Genomic DNA, 12470 nt, shown 5'->3' with positions numbered 1-12470 from the left:
GTTAATCCCACAAAAGCTAATATTGCATATCCACACAAAATTGTTTCTTTCAATGTTTAGCACTTCTTCAGGAAATGTCCAGCATCCTCACATCTCAGTGACTTTAAGTAGTTATGTGAGAAGGCATCATTTAAGTTGGGCAGGTTTCTTAATCTTGGTAATATAACATATTGGTCAGATCTTTCAAAGTTTGACAGTTCTGTGACTTTTAGGATGGTTAGTAGTTTACATCATTTATACTCACTAGATGCCAGTAGCACCATTTGCAGTAAAAAATCAAAAGTGGCTCCAAGTATCCAAAACATTGCAGAGGAAGAGGAGAGGGGGTACAACTGCGCCAAGTTGAGAACTATAGATCTAAGTGAAACCACAGATTTGGATTTTCATTTTAGTTGAAAACTTAAATCAAATAAAGATATTCTGATCAGGCACAAGAATACTATAATCAAATACATTATTAGGTAATAAACTATTAAGTACATAATTAACATCTAAGTTGACAAAAATACACAATTTTATCATAAGTCATGTAAACTTTAAACTTTATCAAGGTAGCAGTAGCAAAAATAACTATTTCTGATTTTCAAAAATATCACCCAATTAAAATGCTTCCTTTCACCATTTGATGAGGATTTATAGAGGTTTTGGTCTGGTCCAATGTGGCAAGGAGTAAGTACAGGAAGTTTTATCTGAAAAATGAACATGGACCAAGTCTTATAAATTGGCCCTAGTGCTATTTCCTATCATAGCTCCTGTTTGTTTACATTGGAGTTCTCAGAAATTGGGTGTTAGTTCCTTTCCACTAAGTTTCAAGGTATTAACAGCCAAGAAGGTGTTTTTTGACTTCTTGCTCCCTCCTTTTCTCCCACTTCTCCCAAATAAATAATGCATTGCTTGGAACACAATTTTAAGACTGATCCCCAAACTTCAAAACTAAATATGAATTTATTTTACTTAAATCCACTTTTACACTTGAAAGTATACCACTCTCTTTTAAATTGAAATGAGTAAAATATGTACCTTCTAGTAGATACCACTTTCCAACAGAATCATTTATCTAGTCTTTTCACAGCTAAAACTTGCAAATTCTTAAGTAAATTGGTTCCATTTATTTTGACTTCCTGCCTAGGCTTTTCTAGCCAGAGAAAACATTACACTAATATTTTCATCCATTAAGTACTCCTAAATTTAAATATTACCACACAAAATTTCTTACCCTTACTTAAAAAAAAAAAAAAAAAAAAAAAAAAAACAGCGAAAAGACAAACCCATTAAGTAAGCACAGATTTCTTTTATTTGTGCTTGTCTAGTTTTAAAGGGGCACATAGTAGTATCTCCATGAGAGAGAACCATCTGTATGAACTGATACCTAAAGTGGTAAAACAACGGCTTTATATTGAATATGTGGCAGTGTCTAACAGCTGAAGAACTACCCAGTGAACAGCCAGTGAAAAAAGCTGTTGAAAGTTCGCGTACCCAAATGCACATTCATTATAATTAAACAAGAAGATTACACAGACATTGCTGACAAGGATTATCAACACAGAATGGCGCCACCTGCCCCTTGGTCTCCCATTAATTAGTACAGTCTGAGGTGCCAATTAACAAGAGGCAGAAAAGGATCAGTAAACACAACTAAAGCTTAACTTGAAAATTAACTCTTTTAGTTCAGGTTCCATTTCTCAACCATGCTATGCTGATTTGTCTATGCAGCCCAAAAATTGAATCCTAAGCTATTTTTTGTTTAAAAAAAGTATTGTTAGGAAGACATTTCAATAATTCCCAAAAGAGCTGCCCCAAAAAATCATCATACATGAACAAGTGACCATTCATTATTTCACAGAGATGCAAAATACTAAATAATCCAGGTAATCCCAGTGACTAAAATATTTTCACATTATAAATTACAAATCTGTGGTAGTTAATATTAAGTCTAGGAAACAACTAGAGTACTGTATGTTTAGTAGTAACTAGCAACCCCCACCCTCTGCCTCCAGCTACTAAATAGCACCTTATGGGCCTGAGACCAATTTTTTTTTTTTAAGTGAGTAGAATAAATGGATTCATTATGGGTTTAATGGAACTATTATTAGCTACTTTTAAATTTAACCAGCCACTCTTTTTAAAAAATACTTTCCAAAAACAATATAGGTATTTCCATACAATTCTCAACTCAATCTATATAACTTCTTTATAGACAATATTATTATTCTGGAAACCTAAAAATAGTTCTTTTTAAAAACTACTGTTAATACAAATTATTAACAAAATTTAAATGCAAATATTATTACATTGTTACATGGACATAAGAACTAACATGCATACTTTAATAACCATATTTTATTAAATATTTCATTTTAATTTGTGTAATAAATTTGCTTTACTTATTATGAACTGACTTTATGAAAATATTTTCCTCAAAATTTAGAGGATTTTCCCTTACAGAGGTGTTCTGTATTTGTTTACACAAAAATACTCAATAGTATTTTTCTTTTTGATATACATATTATTATATCTAATATCATAGTCACCATAACTATAGAGCAAGTGTTCTAGACCAACGTTACTTGCAAATTCTGATAAATAAAATGCAGAATCCTGGTATCATAGAAAGATATATCCTGATACTCAAATTCCCTAATGGCATTGCAGTATATATTCTGAACAGGAATAATAACCTAGCAGAGTTGGAGAGACAATCAAATTAGATTGCACGTCGAAAGGGTTTATTTTTAAAAGTCACAACGAATTATTGACTCTAAGCTTATCTGCCCAGGAAAAACCTCAAATATTACCAATGACAGGGGACACTCCTAACACCTACCTTTGTGTTACACTTCTGGATTCATTAGATCTGGGGCAGAGCCTAAAAAAGCATACCAAGTGATTCTAATAAAGGTAATAAATATATAGCCTGCTACATTGTTGTCCTTAGATATGGACAAACACATTAAGTTCTGCATTTTACAGGTAACAGCTCCAAACTCTCTTCTTTTATTAATTAATTTGTACTGCCCTGATAACTAGTAATGTTGAACATTTTTTCATATGCTTGCTGGCAATTTACTTTTCTTCTTTGGAAAAGTTTCTTTTTAGCTCTTATGCCTGTTTTTTTTTTTTTTTTTTTGATTGGGTTTTTCACTTTGTTTATGTTGGGTTGTGTAAGTTCTTTACAGATAGTTGACATTAGTCCCTTGTCTATTACATGATGTGCAAATATTTTCTCCCATTCAGTAGTGTATCTCTTTGTTTTGATTACTGTCTCTTTCGGTGTACAGAAGCTTTTTCGTTTGAGGCAGTCCAATCTCTTTAGCCTGCTTGCCCTGCCAGTTTCAAGGAATCCATGGTACCAGCAGGATGTGGCTCTCTGAAATCTTCCCATCCCTTCCTTTCAGATCATATTTTGCATACTGGGGACCTTGGAATTCTCTTCCCAAAAAACCAGAGTGTATAGGAACATGGCCTATTCACAGGGTGGTCTTGAGCAAGTAGTTACTGGCTATGTGAGATGGAGTTTGGTCATAAAATCAGTCCCTGTGGCACAGTCAAGGGGTAAAATCAAAGGTGGTCAGAGCATCTCTCTCAGGCAACATTAGTCCAGCACATAATTCAAATACCAGAAGAATTCGACACTGAAACCTAACCTTCCAATTTCACTTTTATTTGTGAAGCTGCCTTCACGGCTTGTTGAAGACTGAAGAGAAATCTTACTGTTTCCTTATGTGACGTCTGCATATTGGGTTAGTGAAAGAGCACAATGTGAGTGAGTAGCTAAATCTCAGGCGGGGATGAAAGAGCATCTTCCTATACAAAGAAAAAGAAAGTGGGTGTTTTCTCTGTCAACAAATGTTTGGAAGAAGAGAACAAAGAGCAAAGAATGAGGATAAATCCTTTATCCTATTTCTTTCTTCTGTCTGGTCAGTGCTGTTTGGTCTCCCTTGTAATGTTTGCTAGCCACAATTATTTGGCATAAATCACCGTTTTACTTATTTTTTTCCAATTGTGGGTTAAGTGGTATATATGTCAAGGTTAGAGGCTAAATGCACTTTTTTTAACAGTGTGTTCATTTATAACCTTCAAATAGACATATGGTATGTAGTCACATTTATACTTGTGCCCCAAGTTCTGCAAAAGTTGGGGTACATCTGGAAATCCCTTATCCCTTTACAAATATTGTGTTAAAGAATATCTTCCCCTCCCTCCTTCTATTTGTTTCCCCTCCTGCTCTCCCTATTCTAACTCTCCTCTCTTTATTCCCTCTCTCACTCCCTCTTATCCCTATAATCCATACATCACTGCTTATATACAAAATGCTGCAAGATAGCTACTTCTTCCATCCTTTCAAACATACAGAAAGAGGAACGCAAAATGATACAGTTCAAATATTAGCCATCTCAGTTATGGTAACAAGTAGCAGAAACATGAAAACAAAGACCAAGCTATACTATATTTTCACACACACACATATGTGTATATGTGTACATATAACAGACATATTTATATACATATCTAAATTTGTAATATATAGGAGAGATAAAAGCAAATATTGAAAATCTTTACCATATTTAAGAAAATAAAATAAGTATAGCACATATACCTGGCTTTAGAGGTCTTAAAAATAAGCAGGGGACAGAATCTTTACTTGAAACCACTCCCATTAAACATCAAGGTATTTGGAGGAGTGAAGTTACTCAACAGTCATTTGTTGAGTGTATTAAAAATGAAAACAGTAAAATGCTAACAATTGCATTGAGACAATACTAATATAGATTTTAAGATTTATTTATTTACTCATCAAGAACTAGGGTGTAGGCCAGAGATGTGGAGGGTAAGCGGCTTCACCACAGACAGAGTGGAGAGCAGAACAGGCAGATCTATTGAAATACATTGCTGAGGGGAGCAGCATACACGTCAGGAGAGGTCTGTTGTGCCATGTGGGAAGCTCACTGGCTAACCGGGATGGAACTCGTACTGAAGAGGCTGCAGATAGCTTCACAGTGCAGTGCTTAACCCCTTGAGGCACCATGGAGGTCCAGCACTAATGTTTTAAACTTCAGACCTTACTCTAGAGGCTAGAGAAATATCAAACTCTTGATCTCAGGATTCCTTTACAGACATAAAATGTTACAAAGGATCTAAAAGAACTATTTTTGTTTGACTTGTTTTTTTTGGTTTACTTACCATAGAAAAAATGTAAATTAAGCCCTTTTTAAAACATTTATTGCTTTAAAATAACAATGATAAATCTATAACAGGTTACCATAAATATTTTCACAAAAATAACCATATTTCACCAGATAAAAATAAGTATGAAGGATGTAACTAAATTGAAGACAGATATTCGACACTCAATATATTGTGAGGTTTTTTAAAAATTTTATTTATTTATGCATTCAAGAACCGGGATACAGGCCAGATGCACGGGAGGGTGAGAGGATTCATCAGAGACAGAGTGGGGAGCAGAACAGACAGATCCACTGAAATACAATGCTGAGGGGAGCAGGGAGCAACACAGGAGAGGTCTGCCATGCCATGTGGGATTCTCGCCTGTCAGCTGGGATTGAACCTGTGCTGCAGAGGCTGCGGACAGCCTCACAGTGCTGCACTCAACTACCTGCACCACCAGGGGAGGCCCTGTTGTGTTGTTTTGATTAAAGTATATGAAGACAAACATGACTCCCACAGATAAAGCATAGGAAAACAGAGACATATTTTAATAATATTTTTAGATGCTGTGGATATTCTTCATTAATACTACACCCAGTCTCAACAGATAGCAGCTTTTAATGTTTAGCTGCAAAGTAAAATCTAAACCGTAATGATGAAATATTTGTACTCTGTTAACTTAATATCCATTCCACTTTCAACAGATCTTTAATCCAGGCATAATTTAAATGTTACATTGATTATTTAGAAATTATCAGTTCATTAAGTTATAAATAATTTCCAAACTAAAGCATTTTCTTGTACAGTAACATGACACACACTATAATAGCATCACTATAAACTAAAAAGATTTAAAATATTTGGATATTATCAACTCATGATGGAAATTACCAGTGTTACAAAATTAAGTCTATTGAATTTTTCACTTGAGAGCTTCAATTCTATCAGTGGCGCATATACTACCAATTATTTCCCTTACTAGACTCCCTTCATCAATTTTCAAGAAAATGTCTACCAGTATCCAAGTCTAAATTTTCATACTTTGCCTGTAAGTCATCTTTCAATTAAAAATAATTTTCCACAAAAGCATACACACAGAATCAAGATCCCAGAAATAAGCCCATGTCTACCCGAGTAGTTAATCCTCAACAAAGATTCAACTTCAACAAAGTCAAGAGTATAGACTGGAGCCAGGAAAACCTGTTAGTAAATGGTGCTAAGAAAACTAAACAGAAATATGCGAAAGAATGAACTAGACCATTACAGCACACACAAAAATAAACTCAAAGTAGATTAATATAATACTTGGATGTAAGACCTGAAAGCATAAAACACATAGAAGAAAAACATAGGCAAAACACTTCATTACACAAGCCCCATTGACGTTTTTGCAAATGTGTCTCCAACAGCAACAACAAAAAGAAAATCTAAAAAATTGGGACTATAACAAACTGAAAAGTTTTTGCATAGCAAAGGAAACCAAAATTTAAATGAAGACACCCTAGTGAGTGGAAGAAAATATTTGCACACTATACATCTGATAAAGGGGCTGATATAAAAGATCTACAAAGAACTCATACAACTCAGTAAGAAGAGAACAAGTAGCCCAATCAAAAAAATGGGCAGAAGAGTTAAATAGGCACTTCTCCTAGGAAGACACATAGATGGTCAACAGCCACGTGAAAAAATATTCATCATCACTTATCTTTAGGGAAATGCAAATCAAACTACAATGAAATATCACCTCACTTATGTGAGAATGGCCCACGTCAAAAAGAACGGAAACAACAAATGTTAGCAAGAATGTGAAAAAAAGGAACACAATTACATGCTTGGTGAGAATGTAGCCTGGTTTAGCCCTTATGAAAGTTCTTCAAAAGATTAAAAATGGGGGGCCTCCCCAGTGGCACAGCAGTTAAGCGCTGGGTTTCGAAGCTGCCTGCACCCTCTGCAGCGCCGGTTCGATCCCCAGCGGCTGGGCGAGGGTCCCACATGGCGTGCAGACCTCTCCTGCCGCCCGCTGCTCCCCTCAGCATTGTACTTCGTCTGTCTGCCTGTTCTGTTCCCCGCTCTGGCTCTGGTGAATTCTCTCACCCTCCCATGCTTCTCACTGTACCCAGTGCTTGTATAAATAAATAAATAAAACTTTAAAAAAAAAGATTAAAAATGGATCTATAACCCAGCAATTCTATGCCTACATATATACCCAAAGAACAGAAAAACACTAATTTGAATGAAAACCTGCACTCCCATTTTCATAAGCTAAGATATGGACACAACCTAAAGTTTCCAAAATGGAGGAGTGGATCAGAAAGATGTGGTATTTATACACAGTGGAATACTACTCAGTGATCAAAAAAAGATTAACTCACATTATTAGCAGCAACATGCTTGGTATTGGAAAGGATCATGATGCTAAATGAAGTAAGTCAGAAGGAGAAAGACAAGAAACTGTGTCATAAATGGAAAAGAGAAATAAAACAAAGGATCAGATGAAACCAAACTGAAAAACTAACCCTTGAAAATGTGTATAACACTGAGGGAGCCAGAGTGGGAGGTGTGGGAGAAGGATAAGAACAAACCAGGGAAGGAGCAAAATGAACTGTGATGGTAGACTACAGGTGCTTCAGTGGAAGGTGCACTATGGTAGTAACATGAAATGGGGGGGCCCCCTACTGTCAAAATACAAACAATATTGTAAACCAACATTATCTCAATTTAAAATAAAAGTATTGTTACAATAAAAAAAGCAACTAGTTCAACAATTTCTTGATTTAGATCCATTGTCTTTCAGTATGTACCAGGGCAAAGGATACCTCAGTTTCACCTCACAGAATACTAAAAAAGTATTTATATACTCAAGTGTTGTGATTTAATAAAATTATCATTTTTATCAATTTATCAAGGACATTATTAAGATAAATGTTTTCTTTCTCCTTTCACGTGTGCTGCAGTCAAGAACACAATGGTGAACATTATCTGTTGTCACTACCATGACAGGTGCTGAGTTGCCAGGGGTTTTCTCTGCTACTATTTCTGAATCAAAAAAGTAAATGTAAGCACAGTGAAAAATGCATAAAACAACTCAGTGCTATTATTAAAACAGCTGTGAATATACAAATGTCCTTAAAGTTTCTTGAAGAAACCCTCATCCCCACCAGAAGTCCATGCACCATACCTTGAGGACCCCTGTTCTGGCTGCCCCTTTTCATACATGAAGGAACCCAGCAGGGCAAAAGACTAGCCTCCAAATCCCACTTCACCCTTCAGCACTTTTGGGTGACATTCTACATAGTACAGAAGTATTTTGGTTTTTTGCAGAGTATTTTCTTTAATATTTAATGGCAAAATCACTGGGAGAATATTAATATTTCAAAAAGGTAACAATATTGATACTAGATGATCAGAGTACTAATTAATCCTACTAGCAAAAATCCATAATTACCATTAATTTCTAATGAACCATTTTATTAATACAAGATTGATATTAAAGCTTCATTAAGGGGCCTCCCCAGTGGCGCAGTGGTTGAGTGCTGGCCTGCTAAGCTGCCCACAGCCTCTGCAGCGCCAATTTGATCCCTGACCACCAGTTAGGGTCCCACATGGCGTGCAGACCTCTCCTGCTGCACCCGCTGCTCCCCTCAGCAGTGCACTTTGTCAGTCTGCCTGTTGTGCTCCCTGCTCTGGCTCTGGTGAATTCTCTCTCACCCTCCTGTGCTTCTGACTGTACCCAGTGCTTGTATAAATAAATAAATCTTAAAAAAAAAAGCTGCATTAAGGCCTTATTCAAATGTTGATGTTATAATGATAAAATCAGATAAATGGTCAAGAATGATCCACCTTTGCCTAACACAGATAATTCAATCATCTCCAAACTTTATTCCAGAGCCAGGCTAATGAATGTTCACGCACTATAAACCACAATATAAATTCAAAAAGAATGTAACTTAATTAATTGAATATTATTTGGACTTCAGCATAATATGAAAATTTAAATAGATATAAATAAGTTAATATAGGTGAGGTTTTTATTTTTTTCATTGTTCTTAAATCAAGGTGGTCAAACTCCAGAAAGGACTATCTTTTTTTTTTTAAATGTACTACATGGTCTTTTTTTTTTAAAGATTTATTTATTTATTTATACAAGCACTGTGTACAGTCAGAAGCGCGGGAGGGTGAGAGAATACACCAGAGCCAGAGCGGGGAGCAGAGCAGAAGGACGAAGTACACTGCTGAGGGGAGCAATGGGCGGCAGGAGAGGTCTGCGCGCCATGTGGGACCCTCACCCGGTGGCCGGGGAGCAGCCGGGGGATCGAACCAGTGCTGCAGAGGCTGCGGGCAGCTTCGCAACCCAGCGCTCAACCACTGCGCCCCTGGGGAGGCCCCCAGAAAGGACTATCTTTATTTACTTTATTATTTTAATAGCCTTGAATCTACATTTCCGGTAAGAAATATCAAGTACAAGATAATCCAGGTTCTGAATTTGGTTGCTGGTTTCACATTTGCAGAATAAAATATTTATGCTAAATATTTAATAAAAATAAAATATTTATACTAATCACAGAATTTAGAATTAGAAAGAACACTGGAGTTAATTTAGTAACATAAAGAAGACTATGTCCAGTACTTACTCTCTCAACTACTGCAGCATAATTTATCCATTAACAAATACCCATTTAGTACTATAACTTAGACACTATTCTAAGCTCCAACATATAGCAACATAGAAATCCTTTGCCTAATATTTTTATCTACTCACACGCAGCTTCAGAACCCTTGAGACCCTGTATTATTAATCAGTTAAACATCTTTATTTTAGACTTAGAAACTGTATGACAAGATTCCAGATGGTCCCAAAGGACAGAAAGTTGTTTCCACAAAAAAGCTACAATCAATTGAGGAAGATAATATACACATACATAAAACAAATATGTAATATAAACAGTTAAAATAACAATTACAACAGATAATTAGATTGCAATAGTTTGATCATTTCAAACAATACCTTTTTTCTAATTTGCTACCTCTGCATCATTACTGTATTTTTCTATACCAACAACAGGACTTTCTCAAAAGGCTACATTTTCTAATTTTTTAATCATCAATTTGCTCCCATCCAAGTACTAATTAGGCCCCATCCTGCTTGTTTTTCAAAATCAGAAAAGATAGGGTGCATTCAGGGTGGTATGATCATGACATTTAAGTATCTATTGGAAGAACACAAAATCACTAAATTGAAGGGATAGTGTCACTCCTATGTTCACTGAAGCACTATTTACAATAGCCAAATTATGGAACCTTATTTCCCATTATCCAAGTAATATATAAGAAGATGTGGTATATATACATGGAGTATTACTCAGCTGCACAAAAAGATGAACTCTTGCCATTTGCAACAACATGGATACAACTTAAGGATGTTATGTAAGTGAAGAAAATTGGAAGGATAAAAACAAGTATCAGATGATTTCACTCATATTTAAAATCAAAATAAAGGGAACTGACAAAACTAAATCAAAACAAATCCTAGAAATATGATTGCAGCACTGAGATTACTAGCGGTGGTATGGCAAAATATATCTGAGGACTTATGAATGTATTCCCCTAAATCCTTTTTTTTTTAAGATTTATTTATTTATTCATACAAGCACTGGGTACAGTCAGAAGTGTGGGAGGGTGAGAGAATTCACCAGAGCCAGAGCGGGGAACAGAACAGGCAGACTGACGAAATACACTGCTGAGTATTCCCCTAAATCATATGTGGTGTTGAAAAACAATGTTACCTCAATACAAAAAAAAATAAAATAAAAAAGTAAAGAACACAGTTTGCTCTCATGCAGCTAGAAAAAAAGATTATGTAAATCCTGAGAAGCAGGCCAGAGTTGTACCTGATTTCTCATGCAAATCTGCATTTTCCTAGCACAAATAGCTAGCCTAGGGAGGGATCTCTGCATGGGGTGGTGTCTCAAATGTGAAGCCTATTCATGTGGGTCCATTAGTACTCACCCATACCTGTAAGTCAGCCAAGGAAGCAAATGTCCATATTTTCTCAAAGGAAAATCAGATAAAAATAATGCTATCCAAAATAAAATCAGTTGGAGGAAATACATGAGGAACTAGCCTTGCAGGGTTCAAACAAAAAAAAAAAAAAACTATGAAAATAAAATACTATGACATTTACATACTCAAATTGGACAGATATAAAATTTGGGAGGAAAAATAACTTTTACAAGTCATGTTAACTACAACTGATTCTCTATTTTGTACCTCTTCCTACTTCAAAATAAAGACTATTTTTCAGTTGAAGAATTAGCTATTTAACAAAAAATTTGCATATTTTTCACAAGACAAATACATTTAAGAACAAAAACAACATAAATATCCCTTTTATTCAATATTTTCAATGTCATTATAAGGTTTAGTATTTTAAGACTCCTCTTAAAAATGTTTTTCTTATTTCTGATAGGTACTTATTTGCTTTTATGGGAAACATATAGCAAACCAAACTATCGTAATTATTAAGAAACTCTTTTCTCAGAAATCGTGTTCCTTCTTTCAAATGCTATTGTGTTATAGAGTCTTTGTGTAAATACTTACAATTCAGCCTGTATTATAAAAGGCTATGTTTAAGATATAACAAATGAAGGACAGATGTTTAAAACATTGGGTTCACAATGGAGCTGAAAATACTGTTAGCACAGTAAATTAAATAATTAAATTTAGTTTGTTTATACAACAGAAGTAGTTACACAGCTGGAAAAACAATATTAATTCAAAATCAATATTAGTTAGAAGTAGCATAGGTATAATCATATCAAAGATTTTAAAGACTACCAGAGTGTTTATGCTAACAGTAGAATTGAATCAAATTTATCAAGAATCAATTTCTCTTAGATTAGTAACATTGCTGAAATAATTCATGTCTATTCACTTTTGATCTTGAACAGATTATTAGCTCATTCTCTTCTGTCTAAATTATATTCCTTTCTTCTGCCAGATCTAAGGTTCTGGACTTATTTGTACATCAGATGTAGACATAAGTGATCTTTAGTTGATCCCTTAGTTTCTCAACTGTTTAACTTATTTATGGGTATAGCTTCTCAAATCTCTTAACAATATGTTAAGAACAAATTAGCATTACTTTTTTCATTTTCAACTAGTTAAAGATAAGTAACAGAGACACTTCAGAATGGAACAGCTGCACATAAAATCCATGGCTAAAAGGCAAAGTCCATTTTTCCTACTATAAAATACTCCCATCAAAATCTTAAGTAGAATACATCAGGCAAAGAAAGCTAGTCATC

General features: G+C 35.0%; 1 protein-coding gene across 15 annotated transcripts in view; it reads right to left on the bottom strand.

Moving 5' to 3' along the window:
* The window catches only part of BMPR1B (bone morphogenetic protein receptor type 1B), a 461568-nt gene that overhangs the window by 175950 nt on the left and 273148 nt on the right, over positions 1-12470 (bottom strand). For 10 of the 15 annotated variants that reach the window (XM_054687894.1, XM_054687901.1, XM_054687897.1 and 7 more), the window contains one exon: positions 245-357. The exons of 4 other annotated variants lie outside the window; for them this stretch is intronic. The gene's annotated coding sequence lies outside the window, so the exon portion shown is untranslated. Of the gene's footprint in view, positions 1-244; positions 358-3644; positions 3668-12470 lie in introns of those variants that run through there. One more of the 15 variants, XM_054687902.1, reaches the window with a different exon arrangement.

The sequence above is a fragment of the Talpa occidentalis genome, unplaced genomic scaffold, assembly GCF_014898055.3.
Source record: "Talpa occidentalis isolate TD23 unplaced genomic scaffold, MPIMG_talOcc4v2.1 talOcc4.6, whole genome shotgun sequence".
In the NCBI taxonomy this organism is placed as follows: domain Eukaryota; kingdom Metazoa; phylum Chordata; class Mammalia; order Eulipotyphla; family Talpidae; genus Talpa; species Talpa occidentalis.
This window is presented reverse-complemented; position numbering and strand designations above follow the sequence as displayed.